Raw genomic sequence first — 20,949 nt, 5'->3', positions numbered from 1 at the left:
ATTATGGTAATATAGTACCATTTGCAGTCATCAATGATAACATGTGTGATGCTTTGAAAATGATTTTTTATCAAAATGACAGAATAGGAATTTTCTACTATTTTCCCCAAAGAACATCAATTTTGACAGTCACCTTATTCATGAGAGTGACTTTCTGGAAGTCTGAGACTTGAGGGGTGAAGTTCTAGCACACTACTGGAACAAAATCAATCTGAGATTGGACACATTGAAGAGGGGTAAGAGGAACTATTTTACTTTACCTGCATCATCTCTCCCCGGAGGCAACACAGCACAGTGCCAAGAGAGACTTTCTTGATCCAAGAATTCTCCCATAGGGAAAAGTGAAAGCATATGAATGGGCATTCATCTTGTCCAGCTGTGTGGGATGCTGCCAAAGAGACCTCCTTTTCCTCACCCTATCCAGATTAAAGTGTATGTCCTTCATGACTGAGGGATGGGGAGTGACTAGGAGAATAGCCAGAGATCTGGGAGGGCATCAGAGGGATGTAGATCCCACTAACCTCTTCGTAGATTCCGTCAGCCTGTCTATTTTCCACTGGGTACACCTTGCCTATGTATCTCCCCAACTAACCCATGAGCACCCCCAGTGCTTTATGTACCTTAACCCACACATCTCCTTTGCCTTGTGGCTGGCTCCATGTGCAATTCCCTGAAAGTGGTAAGACTGAGCGTTTTCTGATGGCTAGTGAATGCATCAGAAAGCTAGCACAACTATGTGGAATGGGAGAAAGTACAGAAACTTGAGCATCCAGCACTGTCCTAGGGAAAGCAAATAGGAATCTGTCAGCTTCTGGTCTGACTTTGCAGAATTGATAGAAGGCATACAATCTTTAGAATTCCTTCAAGAAGGAACAAGACATATGGAGCACGAGTATCCATAGAAAAAGTCTGAGTAAGCCCCAGAATTCCTAACTGGGCTGACATAAGGCACATTGTCAAAACTTTAGGTAGCCTAAGGAAAAGAAGAAGGCTCAAATAATCAGAAATGAAAGTGGAAACATTACAATTGATGTCACAGAAATACAAAGAATCATAATAAACTACTATAAATAATTGTATGCCAACAAATTGGATAACCTAGAAGAGATGAATGCATTCCTAGAAATAGACAACCTATTAAGACTGAATCATGAAGAAATAGAACATCTGAGCAGACTAATAATGAGTAAGGAGATAGAATCAGTAATCAAATAACACCCAACAAAGAAAAGCCCAAGACCACATGGTTTCATTGGTGAATTTCAACAAACATTTACAGAAGAATTAGCACCAAACCTTCTCACATGCTTCCCAAAATATTGAAGAGGAGAGAATACTCTGAAACTCATTTTATAAGGCCTGCATTACCCTGATGCTAAAGCTAGATGAGGATACTACATAAAAAGAAAACTACAAGCCAATAATGTTGATGAATATAGATACAAAAAGTCTTAACCAAATATTGTTAAGCTAAATTCAACAGCACACTGGAAGATAATACAACATAATCAAGTGGGATTTATCTCAGGGATACAAGGATGGTTTAATAGATGTAAATCAACAAACATCACAATAAGATGAAAGGTAAAAATCATGTAATCTTCTAAATAGATACAGAAAGAGCATTTGATAAATGCAACCTCCTTTCATGATAAAAAATGTTGGGAAACTGAGTGTAGAAGTAATGTACATAGTAAAGTCCACATAAGACAAGCCAACAGCTAGCATCATACTCAACTTTAAAAGGTTGGAAGTTTTTCCTTTAATAACAGGATAAAGACAAGGAAGCCCACTCTTGCCACTTCTATTCAGTATAGTACTGGAAGTCTTAGGTACAATAATTAGGCAAGAGAAAAATGAAAAGCTTCCAAATCAGAAGGGAAGAATCAAGTATTGCTGTTTGAAAATTATCTCTGTTTGCAGATGATATGAACTTGCATATAGATAATCATAAAGACTCTATCAAAAACTATTATAATACATGATTATAGTAAAGTTGCAAGATACAAAATCAACAGACAAAAATTTGTTTCTATATACTAATAACTATCTGAAAAAGAAAACAATTCCATTTGGAATAGCATCAAAAACAATAAAATACTTGAGTGAATTTAATGAAGGTAGTTAAAGACCATACACTGAAACTGTAAAACATTGATGCAAATAATTGAAGAAGATACAAATAAATGGAAAGATACCTGAGGTTATGGATCAGAAAAATTAATATTGTTAAAACATTTATACTACCCAAAGCCATCTATAGAGTCAATGCAATTCCTATCAAAATTCCAATAGCATTTTTCATAGGAATAGAAAACAATTCTAAAATTTTTGTGGAACCACAAAAGACCTGGAATAGCCAAAGCAATTCTGAGAAAGAATGACAAAGCTTGAGGCAACATATGTCCTGATTTTCAAGTACATTTCAAAGCTATTTTGATCAAAACAGCATGGCACTGGCATAAAGGGAGACTTATAAGGGTGGCACTAGTGGTAAAGGACCCACCTATGATGCAGGAGACACAATGAGACATGGCTTCGATCCCTGGGTTGGGAAGATACCCTGGAGAAGAACCTGGCAACCCACTCTACTATTCTTGCCTGGAGAATCCCATGGACAGAGGAGCCTGGTGGGCTATAGTTCATAGGGTCCTAAAGAGTCGGACATGACTGAAGCAACTTAGCATGCACTCATAAACCAATGGAGGGGCTTCCCAGGTGGTTCAATGGTGAAGAATCTGCCTGCCAATGCAGGAGATACAAGAGATGCAGGTTTGATCCCTGGGATCAAGAAGAACCCTGGAGTAGTCAATAGTAACCCACTGTAGTATTATTGCCTGTAAAATTCTTTGGACAGAGATGCCTGGTTATAGTCTATGGGGTCACAGAGAGTCAGATATGACTTTGCACACACGCATAGACCAATGGAACAGAACTGAGAGCCCTCAAAATAAACACATGTATATACAGTCAGTTAATAATTGACAAAGATCTTCCCTGGTGGCTCAATTGGTAAAGAATCTGCCTGCAATGCAGGAGACCTTGGTTTGATCCCTGGGTCAAGAAGATCCCCTGGAGAAGGAAATGGCAACCCACTCCAGGGTTCTTGCCTTGGAAATCCCATGGACAGAGGAGCCTGGCGGGCTATAGTCTGTGGGGTTTCAAGAGTCGGACACAACTTAGCAGCTAAACCACCACCAATAATTGACAAGCCAAGAATATTCAGTGGATAAACTCTCTTCATTTAATGGTTGTGAGAAAACTGGTATTCACTTACAGAAGAATTGAATTAGGTTCCTATCTCACACCACTTATAAAAGTAAACTCAAAATGGACTTAGGTAAGACCTAAAATCATAAAAAATCCTAGAAAACATAGGGATAAAGCTCCTTGACTTTGGTCTTGGCAGTGGTTTAGTGGTTTTTTAGATATTAAACCAAGAACATAATCTATGAAAGCAAAAATAAGTGGGACTAGATCATGCTCAAAAGGTTTTGCAAGGCTAATAAATAATTGAGAAAATGAAAAGGCAACCTATGGAATAGGAGAAAATATTTGCAAACCATGTATCTAATAAGTGGTTATATAAAATATTTAAGGGACTTATATAATTCAATAGCAAAATACCAGATAATCCTCTTAAATAATGGGCAATGGAATTGAATAGATATTTTTTCCAAAGATGGCATACAAAGAGCCATCAGGTATGTAAAATATTGGTCAACATCACTGTGCTGTGCTTAGTCACTCAGTTGTATCTGACTCTTTGCGACCCCATGGACTGTAGCCCACCAGGCTTCTCTGTCCATGAGGATTCTCCAGGCAAGAAGACTGGAGTGGGTTGCCATACCCTCCTCCAGGGGATCTTCCCAACCCAGGGATCAAACCCAGGTCTCTCACATTGTGGGTGGATTCTTTACCATCTGAGCCACCAGGGAAGTCCAAGAATACTGGAGTGGGTAGCCTATCCCTTCTCCAGGGAATCTTCCCCACCCAGGAATTGAACCAGGGTTTCCTTCCTTGCAGGAAGATTCTTTACCAGCTGAGCCACCCAGGAAGCCTGGTCAACATCACTACTGCTGCTGCTGCTAAGTCGCTTCAGTCATGTCCGACTCTGTGAGACCCCATGGACAGCAGCCCACCAGGCTCCGCCATCCCTGGGATTCTCCAGGCAAGAGTACTGGAGTGGGTTGCCATTGCCTTCTCCAATGCATGAAAGTGAAAAGTGAAAGTGAAGTCGCTCAGTCGTGTCCGACTCTTAGTGACCCCATGGACTGCAGCCCACCAGGCTCCTCCGTCCATGGGATTTTCCAGGCAAGAGTACTGCAGTGGGTTGCCATTGCCTTCTTCAGGTCAACATCACTAATCATCAGCAAATTGAAGTCAAAACCACCTCACACCTCTTAGAATGGCTATTAACAAAGAGACCATATAAAAAAATACGGATGTGGAGAAAATGGAATCTTAGTGTACTACTGGTAAAAATATAAACTGGTACAGCCACTATGGAAACCAACATGGAAAGCCCTAAAAAATTAAAACTAGAACTATCAAGCAATCTCAGAATCCTACTTTTTGAATACAGTCGCCTGTCTATGGTTCCACAGCCATAGGTGGAAAATATTCGAAAAAATTTTCAATATATTCTAGAAGGCCAAAGTTGCATTTGCCATGTTCTGGCAACTAATTACATTACCTTTATATTTTATTTCCAACTACTTACACAGCATTCATATTGTCTTAGGTATTATAAGTTATCTAGGGATGATTTAAAGTATACGAGCAGATGTGTGTTGGTTATGTGCAACTGCATAATTTTATTAAAGAGATTTGAGCACTTCAGATTTTGGTATCAACAGGAGATCCTGGGATCAATACCCCGTGGATACCAAAGAAAAACTATGTGCATCTGAAGAAGATGAAATTACTATTTTTAGGAGATTGCTGCACTCTTAGGTTCATTGTAGCATTATTGTAGCAGGACATGGAAAAAGCGTGTATCTGTTGACAGATGAATAGGTAAAGAAAACTTGGTATGCATGTGTGTCACACAGAGTGGAATATCTTTCATCCATGAAAGCAAGAAATCCTCCTATTTGCAACTACATGTATGGACCTTGAAGACATTATGCTAAAAAGGCCGAAGCTAAAGAAACAGAGAGTAGAAAGACATTCGCCACTGGGTCTGGGAGATGGGGAGATGTTGGTTAAAATGTACGAACTTCATTTATAACATGAATAACTTCTGGGGACTCTAATGTATAGCATGGTGGTGATAGATTATAGTTAGCAGTACTGTATTATATACTTGAGAGTTACTCAGAGAGTAGATCTTAAACATTCTCACCACAGAAAAACCTAAATGGTAAGTGGATAAACTGATGGATGTATTAACTAACCTTATTGTAGTGACCATACACAATATTTATGTGTATTGCATCATCATGTTGCATACCTTATAATTACATAGCTTTATTTTAACTTGTGTTTGAATAAAGCTGGGATAAAAAGATAATGACTTTTGTGTACATGTTGGTCTCCTAAACAAATTTATTAAGAGGGTGAACTCTGATTTTTAGGCATGTTTTCTCAAGAACTACATAGTAAACATTGCTTGAATTAATAATAATAAAAATAATCATATATGATATTTATTAAGCACTTATATGCAAGTATTAGTCTGTGAACTCTAATAGTATTGTTTTATTTAATCCTAGCCACAATTTTGTGGGATAAGTACCATTTTCAATTAAAATGATTAAAAAAATACTTGGCATATGACAAGGTCCAATTTCAGTTATCATAATTATCATAATCATCACCAGACTCCATGAAGACACTGCGATGCAAATTGGTTAACTAATTTCTCCAAAGTCACACAGATAAAGTGGCAGAACTAGTTTGAATCCTAGAACTGTAGCTCCAGTACCTAGGCACTGGATTACTACTCTTATACTGCGGATCTACAAACATGTTAGTTAATAATAGCAATAGAAATAGCTATGGAAATGACTTCATGGTTTGGATGGTCCAAAATTAGCTAATTTATTTCTGGAGAAAGGGTCACAGCCTCTTTAACCAGAGAATGAAGAAAAAAATTCATTAAGATATGGCAAGGTGAAGAGTAGTTATGCACTATAGAGAAAAGAGTGCTAGCTTGACAGAACATTTACCACAATAGTATCAGTTGAAATCTAATTCTGTGGCTATTTTCAATAGAATCCAACAAAACTTTAGATAGGAAATAGATAGCCAGTTACTGGATTCTAGTAGACAGGGAAATATATATTGATAAGTTCTTTTCCCTACCTGTTCCCCCATAAGCATGGGCAGCAGCTGGCTCTTATGGTAGACTAGACTAATAATCAAGGAGAGAAAACAAATTCAACAGTGGGGAGACTGAGTTTGGATTAAGCACTTCTCTTTAAACATTGCTTGACTCTATGCTTGGAAATGAACTTCAGAGATGCCTTTATCAGTAGGATAGTCAACTCATACCATGCAGGAAAAGCATGTATGTATAACAAATGAAGAGGGGGTCAACAATTATATGTTCAATGTGTAGGTTTCAGTGGTTTTCAGACTCTGTTCTTCAGAGCTACAGAGGATTTTGAAAACCGCTCTCAAAGGCTGTCAGAGTGCAGGAGGGGTGAGTAGGCAACATTTCAGTCCACCTACTTCCATATTAACCAAATTATCTCCACTTTAATCCTCTTACATATTGGGCTTCTGCATGGCATTTCAGTTGACCAGAATGTCTGCTGCTGAAGTTATTTTCAAAATCATTTACCTTCAGTCATGAAGTACCTTCACATAATTTCCCAGTAATTGTCTTAGCTATCCAGTTTTATAGTTGAGAAAGCAGAAGATGTAAGAATTGAGGTAATTTGCCTAGGATCACAAACTAGTAAATTGTGGAGCTGGGACTCAAATACATTGTTATTAATTCCAAGTCTGATTCTCTTCCCATTTCACCAGTGATGGCTACTTGTGTGTCAGCATATATACATTTTTGACATTAAGTATTTTTTACAAGTTTATTGTTAACAGATATATATATGTGTGTGTGTGTGTGTGTATAGTGTGATGATTTGATATCTGTATACATTTTGAAAGGATTCCCACCTTTCAAAGTTAATTAACACATCCTTTTTTTACCCTTAGTAAATTTCAGTTTATGATACAGTATTATCAATTGTAATTAACATGCTGTACACTAGATCTTCAAAAGTTACTCATCTTACAACTAAAAGTTTGTATCCTTTTACCATCCACTCCACATTTCCCCTGCCTGTCAGCTCCTGACAACCACCATTCTCTCTGTTTCCATGAGTTTAGCTGTTTTCTTTTTTTGATTCCACATATAGATTGCAATAATGTAGCATTTGTCTTTCTCTGTCTGGCTTATGTAAACCCTCCAGGTTTGTACAAGATTTTGCAAATGACAAGATTATTTTTAAAGGCGAGTAATATTCCATTGTGTTATATACAAAAAATACATATTTTTATCCTTTCATCCATAGGGAAACACTTAATTTGTTTCCATATTTTGGTAATTGTGGATTTACTACAAAAAACATGGAGTTGCAGATATCTCTTTGATCTAGTGGTTTCGTTTCCTTCAGATATATACTCATAAGTGGGATTCCTGGATCATATGGTAGTTTAATTTAAAATTTCTTAAGGAACCTCCATAGAGATTTTCATCGTGGCTATACACATTTACATGCCCACCAGCCGTGCACAACGCTCCCTTTTCTCCACATTCTCTGCAACACTTGTTATCTCTTGTCTTTTTGATAAAAGGTATCTTTACAGATGTGAGGTGATATTTCATTGTGGTTTGTATTTTCATTTCCCTGGTGATTAGTGATGTTGAGCATCTTTTCATATACTTATTGACCATTTATATGTCTTCCTTGGAGATACGTCTATTCAGATCATTTGCCCATTTTTTATTTGGGTAACTGATTTTGTTAATGAGTTGTATGAATTCCTAATATATTTTGGATATTAATACTTTATATATTTTGGATATTAACTCCTTATCAGATATGTGGCTTGCAAATATCTTTTAATGAACCTATCATTCTGTAGGTTTCCTTTTTATTCTGTTGATGATTACCTTTAAGGAAAAGCTTTTTAGATTTGATATAGTTCCACTTGTTTATTTTTTATCTTTTTTGGTTTGCTTTTGATATCAAATATACAAAATCATTGCTAAGACCAGTGTCAAGGAACTTATCCCTTGTGTTTTCTTCTAGCAGTTTTATGGTTTCAGGTCTTACCTTCACATCTTCAACCATTTTGAGTTGATTTTGTGTATGGTATATGATACCGGTCCAGTTTCATTCATTTGCAAGTGAATATCCATTTTCGCCAGTACTATTTATTGAAGAGACTATCCTATCCTGTATAGTTTTGGTGCCTTTGTTGAAAATTAATTTACCATATATATATGGATTTATTTCTGGACTTTTTATTTCATTGCATTTATCTAAATATCTGGTTTCATGCTAGTGCCATTTGACCTAATAGTGGAACATGGATGTTAATGCTTAGGGAAAGAACATAAAGCATGGTCTTGGCCCCAGAGCAGGTTCTATTGTCTTGTATCACCATATCTATTCACTTACCAGCATCTGTGTTCATTTTCTTTGCCTTCCTGCTAGTTAGAATAGATGAATTCCCTGTGCTCCTAAGAAAACCAATCTTTCCAATTTTGCCCTAGATCATAACCCTTTTCACCTTGTCAAGAACGTTGCGTTAGCTGTTCTCCTGCATGATCAATTTTTCTTTCTCTGTGGTTATTCCCTTTAGCACACCAGTGTGCCCTTTCTCCCATCTTAAAAGAAACCAATCTCTTAAATCTAGTCCGCCTGTGTTCTACCACCTTCCTCCTGATTTTTCTGTTCTTCTTTGCTGTGAAAGTCCTCAAAGTTTAATACACTTTAATCTCTAAATCCTGTATGATGTTTGATTTTGATTGTTTATCTCACCCAGAATGTCAGTTCTACATGGCATGATTTTTGTTTGTTTTGTTCCATGCTGTATTCCCAGCACCTAGAACAGTACCTGGAATACAGTAGTGACTCAATAAATACTAGATGAATAGTAGTTAATTTTCTTTTAAATGTATTAGTCAGCATCTGTGTAAATAAGTGTTGGTCCATATTGTATCCACTGATAACAATGTGTTGAGAGTAAATGGCATTAATATAGGGTTCATGTGGTAAGGTGAGACTTCCTAGAGGAGTTTACAAAAACCTGAGACTTCTTATTCTGATTTTTTCACATCTTGTTTGATTGGTGTTTTTCTATGATCTTTTCCTTCCAATTAGTGCTTCAGGCTCTCTGTATTTCTCTTGGGCATGGTTAATCCTGGAGACACAAGTTTTGGAGGCAGTTCTGTTTTGTGCCTCTTGCTGACAGAGCTATGAACTCTAAACAGAACTGGAGAAAGTGAAGGTCTGCTTTTCATTCCCTCATTTTCATCTTAGAGGCCTCTTAGCCCCTTTGTTAGTACCAGGGATAGGAAAGTGAAAACACAACTTCATTATATTTCTGATTTCTGTCTATGAATAACAAGGATATTAAAAGCTGTCTGATAAATAATAGGACATAAATTTACCCTGGATTATTCTTGGTGAAAGAACCTCCCATGCTAAAAGGACTGTTCTAAAATAATATTCTTCTTCTTGATATAATGTAGGAGGATTTTTTTTTTATTTTTGTTTCTGGAGGGTCTCTGTGGTTCTGAGCCAAATGAAATTCTCAGTGCTGTCAAAATGCCAAGGTTGGCCCTAAAAATATCACAGTCTTATGGGAGTGCTTAGTTTCTGAGTTGTGTGGGATAGCAGAGATTATTGAGTTTACCTCACCGGGGAATTTTAAAAGTAATGTTAAGTTATATTTTTTGTTTTAATTTCTTAGCATGTTATGGAAATGCAAATCAAGCAGGTCCAAAGTTTTAGCAGTAATTTACTCATTTCCATCCCATGTATAGGGTAATGGGAGTATTAGGGTGAGTAAACGACGTCAGATACTCCTCCTTGTGTGTGGGCAGGAAGGAGAACTACCTACAGGTAGTTTTCCAGATAATGATGCACTAGGATGAAGTTCTTATTGTGTTCTAAAGTTACAAACATTGATCATCAAACCTAGTAGGATAGAGCTCTAGAAGGCTGAGAGATGGACATCAGACCCCTAACTGCTATATTCCTGTATCAGAAAATAGGGCTATTACAGTCATGTAATCACAGGAAATATTAACACTAGATATGTTGATATTTGGTCTTGAGGTACAAACAAAGCAGGCCAAAGGCTAACAGAGTTTTGCCGAGAGAATGCACTGGTCATAGCAAACACCCTCTTCCACAACACAAAAGACACATGGACATCACCAGATGGTCAATACCAAAATCAGATTGATTATATTCTTCGCAGCCAGAGATGGAGAAGCTGTATACAGTCAGCAAAAACAAGACTGGGAGCAGACTGTGGCTTAGAACATGAACTCCTTATTGCAAAATTCAGATTTAAACTGAAGAAAGTAGGGAAAACCACGAGACCATTCAGGTGTGACCTAAATCAAATCCCTAACAATTATACAGTGGAAGGGACAAATAGATTCAAGGGATTAGACTTGATAAAGTGCCTGAAGAATTATGGATGGAGGTTTGTGATATTGAGCAGGAGACAGTGATCAAGACCATCCCCAAGAAAGAAAAATAAAAAATGCAAAATCGTTGTCTGAGGAGGCCTTACAAATAGCTGAGAAAAGAAGAGAAGCTTAAGGTGAAGGAGAAAAGGAAAGATATACCCATTTGAATGCAGAGTTCCAAAGAATAGCAAGGAGAGATAGGAAAGCCTTCCTCAATGATCATTGCAAAGAAATAGAGGAAAACAGAATGGGGAAGACTAGAGATCTTTTCAAGAAAATTAGAGATACCAAGGGAACATTTCATGCAAAGATGGGCACAATAAAGAACAGAAATGGTATAGACCTAACAGAAGCAGTAGATATTAAGAAGAGGTAGCAAAAATACACAGAAGAACGATAAAAAAAGATCTTCATGACCCAGATAACCACTATGGTGTGATCACTCACCTAGAGCCAGACATCCTGGAATGTGAAGTCAAGTGGGCCTTAGGAAGCATCACTACGAACAAAGCTAGTGGAGGCGATGGAATTCCAGTTGAGCTATTTCAAATCCTAAAAGATAATGCTGTGAAAGTGCTGCACTCAGTATGCCAGCACATTTGGAAAACTCAGCAGTGCCACAGGACTGGAAAAGGTCAGTTTTCATTCCAATCTCAAAGAAAGGCAATGCAAAAAAATGCTCAAACTACCACACAGTTGCACTCATCTTCAGTTCAGTTCAGTCGCTCAGCCGTGTATGACTTTTTGCGACTCCATGAATCGCAGCATGCCAGGCCTCCCTGTCCATCACCAACTCCCGGAGTTTACCCAAACCCATGTCCATCGAGTCGGTGATGCCAACCAACCATCTCATCCTCTGTCGTCCCCTTCTCCTCCTGCCCCCAATCCTTCCCAGCATTCAGGTCTTTTCCAGTGAGTCAACTCTTCTCATGAGGTGGCCAAAGTATTGGAGTTTCAGCTTCAACATCAGTCCTTCCAATGAACACCCAGGACTGATCTCCTTTAGGATGGACTGGTTTGATCTTCTTGCAGTCCAAGGGACTCTCAAGAGTCTTCTCCAACACCACAGTTCAAAAGCAGCAATTCTTCGGCGCTCAGCTTTCTTCACCGTCCAACTCTCACATCCATACATGACCACTGGAAAAACCATAGCCTTGACTAGATGGACCTTTGTTGGCAAAGTAATGTCTGTGCTTTTAAATATGCTAACTAGGTTGGTCATAACCTTCCTTCCAAGGAGTAAGCGTCTTTTAATTTCATGGCTGCAATCACCATCAGCAGTGATTTTGGAGCCCAAAAGATTAAAGTCTGAAACTGTTGCCACTCTTTCCCCATCTATTTCCCATGAAGTGATGGGACCAGAGGCCATGATCTTAGTTTTCTGAGCTTTAAGCCAACTTTTTCAATCTCCTCTTTCACTTTCATCAAGAGGCTCTTTAGTTCTTCTTCAATTTCTGCCATAAGGGTGGTGCCATCTGCATATCTGAAGTTATTGATATTTCTCCTGGCAATCTTGATTCCAGCTTGTGTTTCTTCCAGCCCAGCATTTCTCATGATGTACTCTGCATATAAGTTAAATAAGCAGGGTGACCATATACAGGCTTGACATACTCCTTTTCCTATTTGGAACCAGTCTGTTGTTCCATGTCCAGTTCTAACTGTTGCTTCCTGACCTGCATACAGGTTTCTCAAGAGACAGGTCAGACGGTCTGGTATTCCCATCTCTTTCAGAATTTTCCATAGTTTATTGTGATCCACACAGTCAAAGGCTTTGGCATATTCAATAAAGCAGAAATATATGTTTTTCTGGAACTCTCTTGCTTTTTCGATGATCCAGTGCATGTTGGCAATTTGATCTCTGGTTCCTCTGCCTTTTGTAAAACCAGCTTGAACATCTGGAAGTTCACCGTTCGGGTATTGCTGAAGCCTGGCTTGGAGAATTTTGAGCATAACTTTACTAGTGTGTTAGATGAATGTAATTGTGCATTGGTTTGAGCATTCTTTGGCATTTCTTTTCTTTGGGATTGGAATGAAAACTGACCTTTTCCAGTTCTGTGGCCACTGCTGAGTTTTCCAGATTTGCTGACATATTGAGTGCAGCACTTCCACAGCATCATCTTTTAGGATTTGAAATAGCTCAACTGGAATTCCATCACCTCCACTATCTTTGTTCGTAGTGATGCTTTCTAAGGCCCACTTGACTTCACATTCCAGGATGTCTGGCTCTAGGTGAGTGATCACACCATCGTGATTATCTGGGTCTTGAAGATCTTTTTTGTACAGTTCTTCAGTGTATTCTTGCCACCTCTTCTTAATATCTTCTGCTTCTGCTAGGTCCATACCATTTCTGTCCTTTATCAAGCCCATCTTTGCATGAAATGTTCCCTTGGTATCTCTAATTTTCTTGAAGAGATCTCTAGTCTTTCCCATTCTGTTGTTCTCCTCTATTTCTTTGCATTGATCGCTGAGGAAGGCTTTCTTATCTCTCCTTGTTCATGCACTCATCTTACATGCTAGCAAAGTAACGCTCAAAATTATTCCAGCTAGGCTTCAACAGTAAGTGAACTGTGAATTTCCAAGTTGTTCAAGCTGGATTTCGAAAAGGCAGAGGAACCAGAGATCAATTTGCCTACATCCATTGGATCATCAAAAAAAGCAAGAGTTCCAGAAAAAACATCTACTTCTGCTTTACTGACTACGCCAAAGCCTTTGACTGTGTGGATCACCACAAACTGTGGAAAATTCTTCAAGAGATGGGAATACCAGACCACCTTACCTGCATTCTGAGAAATCGGTATGCAGGTCAAGAAGCAACAGTTAGAACCAGACATGGAACAGCAGACTGGTTGCAAATCGGGAAAGGAGTACATCAAGGCTATATATTGTCACCCTGCTTATTTAACTTATATGCAGAGTACATCATGTGAAATGCCAGGGTGGATGAAGTGCAAGCTGGAATCAAGATTGCTGGGAGAAATATCAATTACCTCAGATATGCAGATGACACCACCCTTATGGCAGACAGCAAAGAAGAACTAAAGAGCGTCTTTATGAAAGTGAAAGAGGAGAGTGAAAAAGTTGGCTTAAAACTCAACATTCAGAAAACTAAGTTCATGGCCTCTGGTCCCATCACTTCATGGCAAATAGATGGGGAAACAATGGAAATAGTGACAGACTTTATTTTTTTGGGCTCCAAAATTGCTGCAGATGGTAACTGCAGCCATGAAATTAAAAGACACTTACTCCTTGGAAGAAAAGCTATGATCAACCTTGACAGCATATTAAAAAGCAGAGACACTACTTTGCCAACAAAGGTCCGTCTAGTCAAAGCTATGGTCTTTCCAGTAGTCATGTATGGATGTGAGAGTTGGACTATCAAGAAAGCTGAGTGCCGAAGAATTGATGCTTTTGAACTGTGGTGTTGGAGAAGACACTTGAGACTCCCTTGGGCTGCAAAGAGATAGAACCAGTCCATTCTAAAGGAAGTCAGTCCTGAGTGTTCATTGGAAGGACTGATGCAGAAGCTGAAACTCCAATACTTTGGCCACCTGTTATGAAGAACTGACTCATTTGAAAGACCCTGATGCTGGGAAAGATTGAAGGCAGGAGGAGAAGGGGATTACAGAGGATGAGATGATTAGATAGCATTACTGACTCAATGGAGATGAGTTTGAGTAGGTTCCGGGAGTTCGTGATGGACAGGGAAGCCTAGCATGCTGCAGTCCATGGGGTCACAAAAAATCGAACACAAATCAATGACTGAACTGAATGTTGACACTTGGATTATTGCCGTGTTCCTGTTTATTGAGATACATAAATTAAAGATACACTTGCTTTGAAATCATAACAGATTGCATTGCTTGCTGTGCTAAGTAATCACCTCAGGAAATCCACAGTCTTTTTACTTGAATCAAAACACTTAACCTTCCTCCCTGAAAGTGATTGGTGTAAAGCTTCTGCTGCTTTCCCTAGGAAATATGTGATTTTATGTTTATTTCCCTATTTTAAGAACTGGAGTCCATTTTTAACTAACTGGCTCCATTCTAGTTACCACTTATTCTCTGAGTGTACCAAGATTATTTTACAAATAGAGCATTTCTGATCCTGATCAGGGCAACAGTGCAAGCATTGGGAAAAGTTCCTATGTTGTCAGAATTTAGACAATTTGTGTGTGTGTGTGTATTTATATATATGAGTAAGATGATATTTATTTTGTGAGTGTCAATAGTTGTGGTAAATTTCTCCTACTATGGTGAATATTATCCAAGATCTCATGCTGTGTCCGGTACTTAGTACCCTGGAATTAGAGGATCTATAAAATATGGACAGTTTCTTCTTCCTCTGATAGACCATGAGAGTAATATGTCATGAAATTAGACCCAGTGATAGGCGTGAAAGTTTCCTGAAACAATACAACAGAAAGGAAGCCGTGCTTAGTATAGTAGTTGATCACATGCATGCATGCATTGTGCTCAGTTGTGTCCAACTCTTTGCTACCCCATGGACTTTAGCCTGCCAGGCCCCTCTGTCCATGGAATTTTCCAGGCAAGAATACTGGAGTGTGTTGCCATTTCCTCCTCCAGGGGATCTTCCACGACCCAGAGTTCGAACCCGTGTCTCCTGCGTCTTCGGCATTGGTGGGCAGATTTTTTTTACCACTGCGCCACCTAGCATTCAGTAAGTTCTCATTGAATAAATGAATGAAGTAATATGGTTAAATCAAACACTTACTGAGTTCCTGGTAGTGCCTGTTAATATATAATTGGTTCTTTATTTACCAGAAAAGAACTGCACGTTGAGACTTTTTCCCTTTGATTGGGAAAGCAAACAAACAATAAGGCTTAAAAACAATTATAAAACAGAGTAGTACAAATTTAGCCATCTGGCTAATTCAAGGCCTGTACATGTCAACCTGAATATTTGTAATTCTGCAGAGAATTCATCTACATATCTATAGGATTTGGAAGCTTAGTAGCTGAATGTTTTGGCTTAAGATTTTTATAATATAATTTGCTGAATCTCTATTCTTAGATCTGACATAGGAAAATGGTATGGTGGTAGTCTTGGTTCTTGATAGTGTTGCATGATTATTATTTTCAATCCCAACACATTGATAGGTATATAAATATGTATATGCATATGTTGGACATTGTGCCCTAAACAAGACTTACATAAACAACTCTTCAATTGACATTTTCCTCCTCTATTACCAGTGCTATATTTGAATGCACTGTTGTATTACTTTGTGCATAAGTGAGTTTAAAATACCTGTAGCCTGCCACATTATATGTCTTCTTCCAATCAAATGTTTTTAGTTGTGCTTTATTGGTAATTCCAGTGACTTGGAAATGGACTGATACATGTAGATCCTTACTAGTGGACATTTTGATTGTTTCCAAACCTTTATTTTCCCCAAAATTTCTACAATGAGCATTTCTATGCATGCCCAGAAATAGTTTCTCTAGGGTATTTTCCCTAGAAATGGAATAGCTGGATCATTGTGTATACATGTCTTCAATTTTATTAGATATTGTTCTGTATATCTATTTGTCTATATATATCAATATCAGTTTACCTCTACCTGAGGACTATAAGTATTTACCTTTCTCTCTATAAAATGCTTGTATTATCTTTTTGTATGTTATCAATATGAATTTTTGTTTGTCTTATTTAAGAAATTATTCTCCTATAATTGTATTCATGATGTATGCTAGGTTTTATATCTTTTATATGTGTAACCACTAGTCTTACTTTATTAAGTAGCTCATCATCTTTCCACTGATTTGTGATGCCTTCTTTACCATAAACCATATTTACATATGTACTTGAGTCTATTATTCTCTTTTTTAGTCCCATTAGTTTATTTGTCTTCCTGGGGTCAATGTCACATTGACTTATGAAGCATTATAGTAAATCATGATGTATTACAATAGCTTTGTATTTACTTCTTATTCTTCCTCAAAATTGTGTCTTAGCTATTTCTTACATATTGTGAAGTCAGCTTCTCAAGTTCCAGGAGAAATTCTATTGATGATTTTAAATTGAGATAGCATTAATTTTATAGATTAATTTGGAAAGGTGACATAACTTCATGGTGTTGAATATTCCCATCTATGATGTAATATAACTTTCAGTATATTAAGTATTCTAGAAACATATTTACTTTCCTCCCCAACATTTCAAGGAGTTTATAGCAGTTTAACTCCAATCAGCTCCTCACATTGTATGGGCCAGGTGGTGCTTAGTTGCTCAGTTGTGTCTGACTCTTTGTGACCCCATGGACTGTAGCCCACCAGGCTCCTCTGTCTATGGGATTCTCTAGGCAAGAATACTGGAGTAGGTTGCAGTGCCCTCCTCCAGGGGATCTTCCCAACCCAGGTCTCCCGCATTACAGGCTGATTGTTTACTATCTGAGCCACCAGGAAAGCCCAAGAATACTGGAGTCGGTAGCCTATCCCTTCTCCATGGGATCTTCCCTACCCAGGAATCGAACCAGTGTCTCCTGCATTATAGTTGAATTCTTTACCAGCTGAGCTACTAGGGAAGCCCCTAACACTGCATATGTAATAGCTATTTAATATATTAATTTCACTTTCTTTTAAACTATAGTTAATTCTTATTATGTATGTTGCTTGTAGCTAATTTTATTTACATTTAATCTTATTTTTCACCTCTTTCTTTATTACTGTTTTTTTGTATTTTAATCCTTCCCTTTGGGCCACATTTCCTTTCTTACTGAATTATGTTATTTAGTATTGTCCAGGGAGTGTCTGTGGGTAGCAAAATTAATATTTCCTTGTCTGTAAATACTTTTAATGTCTAGGTGTGTATTTTTTTTTTCATTCTCTTTGTACCCTTCAATTCAGTTTTGGAAAAGTTGCCACCAATATCTGTTCAAATATTGCTTATCTGACATTGTTTCTAATATCTGTTTCTATGATTCATATTCAGTTCAGTTGCTCAGTTGTGTCCAACTCTTTGCGACCCTATGGACTGCACCATGCCAGGCCTCCCTGTCCATCACCAACTCCTGGAGTTTACTCAAACTCATGTCCATTGAGTCAATGATGCCATCCAACCATCTCATCCTCTGTTGTCCCCTTCTCTTGCCTTCAATCTTTCCCAGCATCAGGATATTTTCAAATGAGTCAGCTCTTCCATCAGGTGGCCAAAGTATTGGAGTTTCAGCTTCAACATGATTCACATTAGACCTTCTTAATTTGTCCTTCTCATCTCTCAAACTCCTTTTCAAAATTTCAACCTTTCCATTTCTGTGTGTTGCATTTTGGATAATTTTTTCAGATCTAGCTTTCATATTACAAATTTTTCTTCACTATGTCTTTCTCATTTGGTGTTTTACTTGCTCCTGGAGTTTTTAGTGGCAACTGTTTTTGCTTTTTTTTATGTGAAGAATTCTATTTGTTTTTTTTTTTTTTTTAATGACGAGTTCTTTTGCTGATGTCCTATTGATTTGTTGTGGTTTTTATTCCCTCATTTATTTATTCAATCATTTTAAATATACTTATTTTATGGCTTATCTCAGATTACTCTGTTTCAAGTTCTTAGAGGTACTAATCTTTCTGTGTGTTTTGACTGATGTACTTCTCCTAATAGATTGTTTCTTCATGTGGTTTTAATTCTTTTATTAGAAGCTCACCTTTGGTTTACTTGGAGGAGTAGGAAATGGGAAGTATTGAGGTTCCATGTGTCCCTGATTGTAGAAGCGTTATATCAAAAGTAATTTTGTATGTGCTTCTGTCCAGAGCCCAAGAGTTTCTCTGTTTTAAAAACTTCATCATGTTCATTTCATTCTTCAAGGTTTCCCCTACTATGTGTGTATTTTAAATTCCGATCTGACACTTGTATGGCACATGTGTGGCAACTTTGATTTCTTATGAGAGACCTTTGCCCCACTCTGAACCATGGTTAATCAAAATTCGAATTTTTCTCCCCATTGCTGATGTGTGGAGGCTTTCTAGTCCATCTTTGACTAAAAGGACAGTGCTACAGTGTTTTTGTCTTCATGTCCCTCAATAGGCGTTACAGCCCTAAATCCTAGGGCCTATAATTAGTCAACTAACCCCCTGGGCTTCCTAAACTTCTGCACAAGGATTAATTGTTCTTGTTTTTGTAAAGTTGTGAATACTTTTTTTTTTTTACAACTAGGATTTTTACTTTTTCATACTTGAGCATTTAATTTTTAAAAATATATATTTTACCCAACAGTTCCATGTGTTTTTAGCTGAGGTGGGGTGTCCATGTTCACTCAGTTTTCCATGTTACCATAACCATCTCATTGTACATTTATTTCATTGCAGTTCGTGCACTCAAGGGCCAACATCACCAGGTTGGGTACTGATGTTGCTGAGTATGCATGGATGTGATCATGAACATGGGATTTCTTTGTTGCAAATTTGCTGTATCTACTAGATTTTATATCTCATTGCTTCTCATTCCATTTCTCACATGAGGTAGTATACTTCCCTGGATTTTTTTTTTACATTAGTATTGTTACTCTCTGCTTTTTTTTTCTTTCTTTTTTTTTTGTGAGGGTTGGATAGGTATTATCCATATGCACTTCCCTTCATATATTTTTTTCTCAGTCCTTTGATGTGTAACATGGGAAAGTACTCATATGTATGATTTCTAAAGCCCATTAAACCTCTGAAATTTAGTAAATTGTAGTTGTGCAGTACTGTTCCCCTTTAAGAAAGAGCTAGATTTTAATTTTCATAGGATTGAGGTTCATCTTGCCATTTGCTTATTCTGATCTGTCTTATTGGAGTTGATGGAGTTGCAAATCAAGTTTCCTTTGAGAAATAGAAATGACCTCATTTAATTTAGATAGTTTTTTATGCTAATGTGCATTATTTATAAAGGATTCACTTTGAGGAATTCAATTTGCAGCATGAATAGTTCAATTTCCAGGTATAGTATGATTTGGGACACAGTGAAGCATTTGGATTACAAAATCCAACAAATATTTGTAAAAACATCTGGAGTCACACTCCCACCCCAAAAATCCATTAAAAATTTGTCTGAAAATAGAAGGTAAAAGTGGCATTTAAATATCTCATAATTGAAAGTTGAAGTGATAGACAGATTTTGCATTTGTCTTATTGACTTTGGAGATTTCTAGTTATCGTGGAAGAAAAAAAAAAGGTATCCAGAAATTACATTTTCTATAAAATTAAATTTAACTGTACCTTAATTTTATGATTTTTATTATGGTTCTCATTTATAAATCATACATAAAAGGAAATGCTATTAGCTTTGGGTTCTATGCTTTGAATCATGCAGTGTACTATTCTTTGTTATTCTTTGTTTAGGCTTAGGATTGCATTTATGATTCCAGATGGCAGTTGTTACAAGAGGCAATTTGCCAAAAGTATACCAAATTAATATTCATTTAATATGCACAAAAGTCAAAGGACTTCATATTTTACTTCCATTTAATATTGCCTTTCAGATGCTCCCCATGCATACTTTGTAGTCATTCATTTTTCCTGGCAGGCACACTCTTCTGTCAGATTTTCCTCATTCAGACATCTCCTTACATGAGTTCCTGGCTTTTAGTGAAGTCTGGAAATGCATCAATCAGTGAAAATCAATTGTTCCCTATGCACGAATGCAAGTTGCCAGTTACAGTTACCTCGGTTGGGAACCTTAGAGGATTTGAGGCTTTTTATGCAGCATTAAGGTTACTTGCCTGCACATAATATTGCAATTATTAAATCCTAGCAGTGCTACTTGGAATAAGAGACAAATGTATATGTCTTTGAGGAGCTCATGTTCCACATCCACAAGGCAAGTGTAATCCACACACTTTATATTTATATAAAGATAATTTGGCACACTAGAGTTTACTAACTATTAAGGCACTGACTAACTCAGCAGCATAGTGAAAACAAAGGTCTGAAGCACACTCTCTTCTCTGGGTACCATGGCAAGGACAAAGGTTGAGAGGCTTTTCTTGCAAGTATCACTGAGCACATCTAACCTTTTGGGTCCCTTGCGACGGAAGCCACTTTAACATCGTTCTCTAGTGTTGTTTCAACAAGGCTGAAAATAACAAAAGAATTCCCTGGGAGAGCGAATAGAATTGCAGGAAACCACGATATAAAAAATCGACTGCCCTTCTTTATTTTTATACAATGAAACAACTTAAAATGTCTCTGCTTACTAATAAGGTTGGGGTCCTCAGATATTTCTGATGAGATGTGGTCTGAGTATTAGAAGTAATCTTCCATGTAGTGGATATGTTTTACTGTGGTAGGTATTTTCAG

The 20,949-nt window shown here is 37.5% G+C and overlaps 1 long non-coding RNA gene across 1 annotated transcript in view; it reads left to right on the top strand.

Moving 5' to 3' along the window:
• The window catches only part of LOC145536193 (uncharacterized), a 113,053-nt gene extending 93,229 nt beyond the window's left edge, over positions 1–19,824 (top strand). Inside the window, exon 3 of the long non-coding RNA XR_014075693.1 lies at positions 15,247–19,824. This is a non-coding gene — a long non-coding RNA (uncharacterized LOC145536193). The remainder of the gene's footprint in view (positions 1–15,246) is intronic.
• Positions 19,825–20,949: the final 1,125 nt, after the last annotated feature.

The sequence above is a fragment of the Giraffa tippelskirchi genome, chromosome X (genome assembly GCF_054371585.1).
Source record: "Giraffa tippelskirchi isolate mGirTip1 chromosome X, T2T-mGirTip1v1.2.pri, whole genome shotgun sequence".
NCBI lineage: Eukaryota > Metazoa > Chordata > Mammalia > Artiodactyla > Giraffidae > Giraffa > Giraffa tippelskirchi.
The sequence above is the reverse complement of the archived record's forward strand: the minus strand, read 5'-3'. Positions and strand labels throughout refer to the sequence as shown.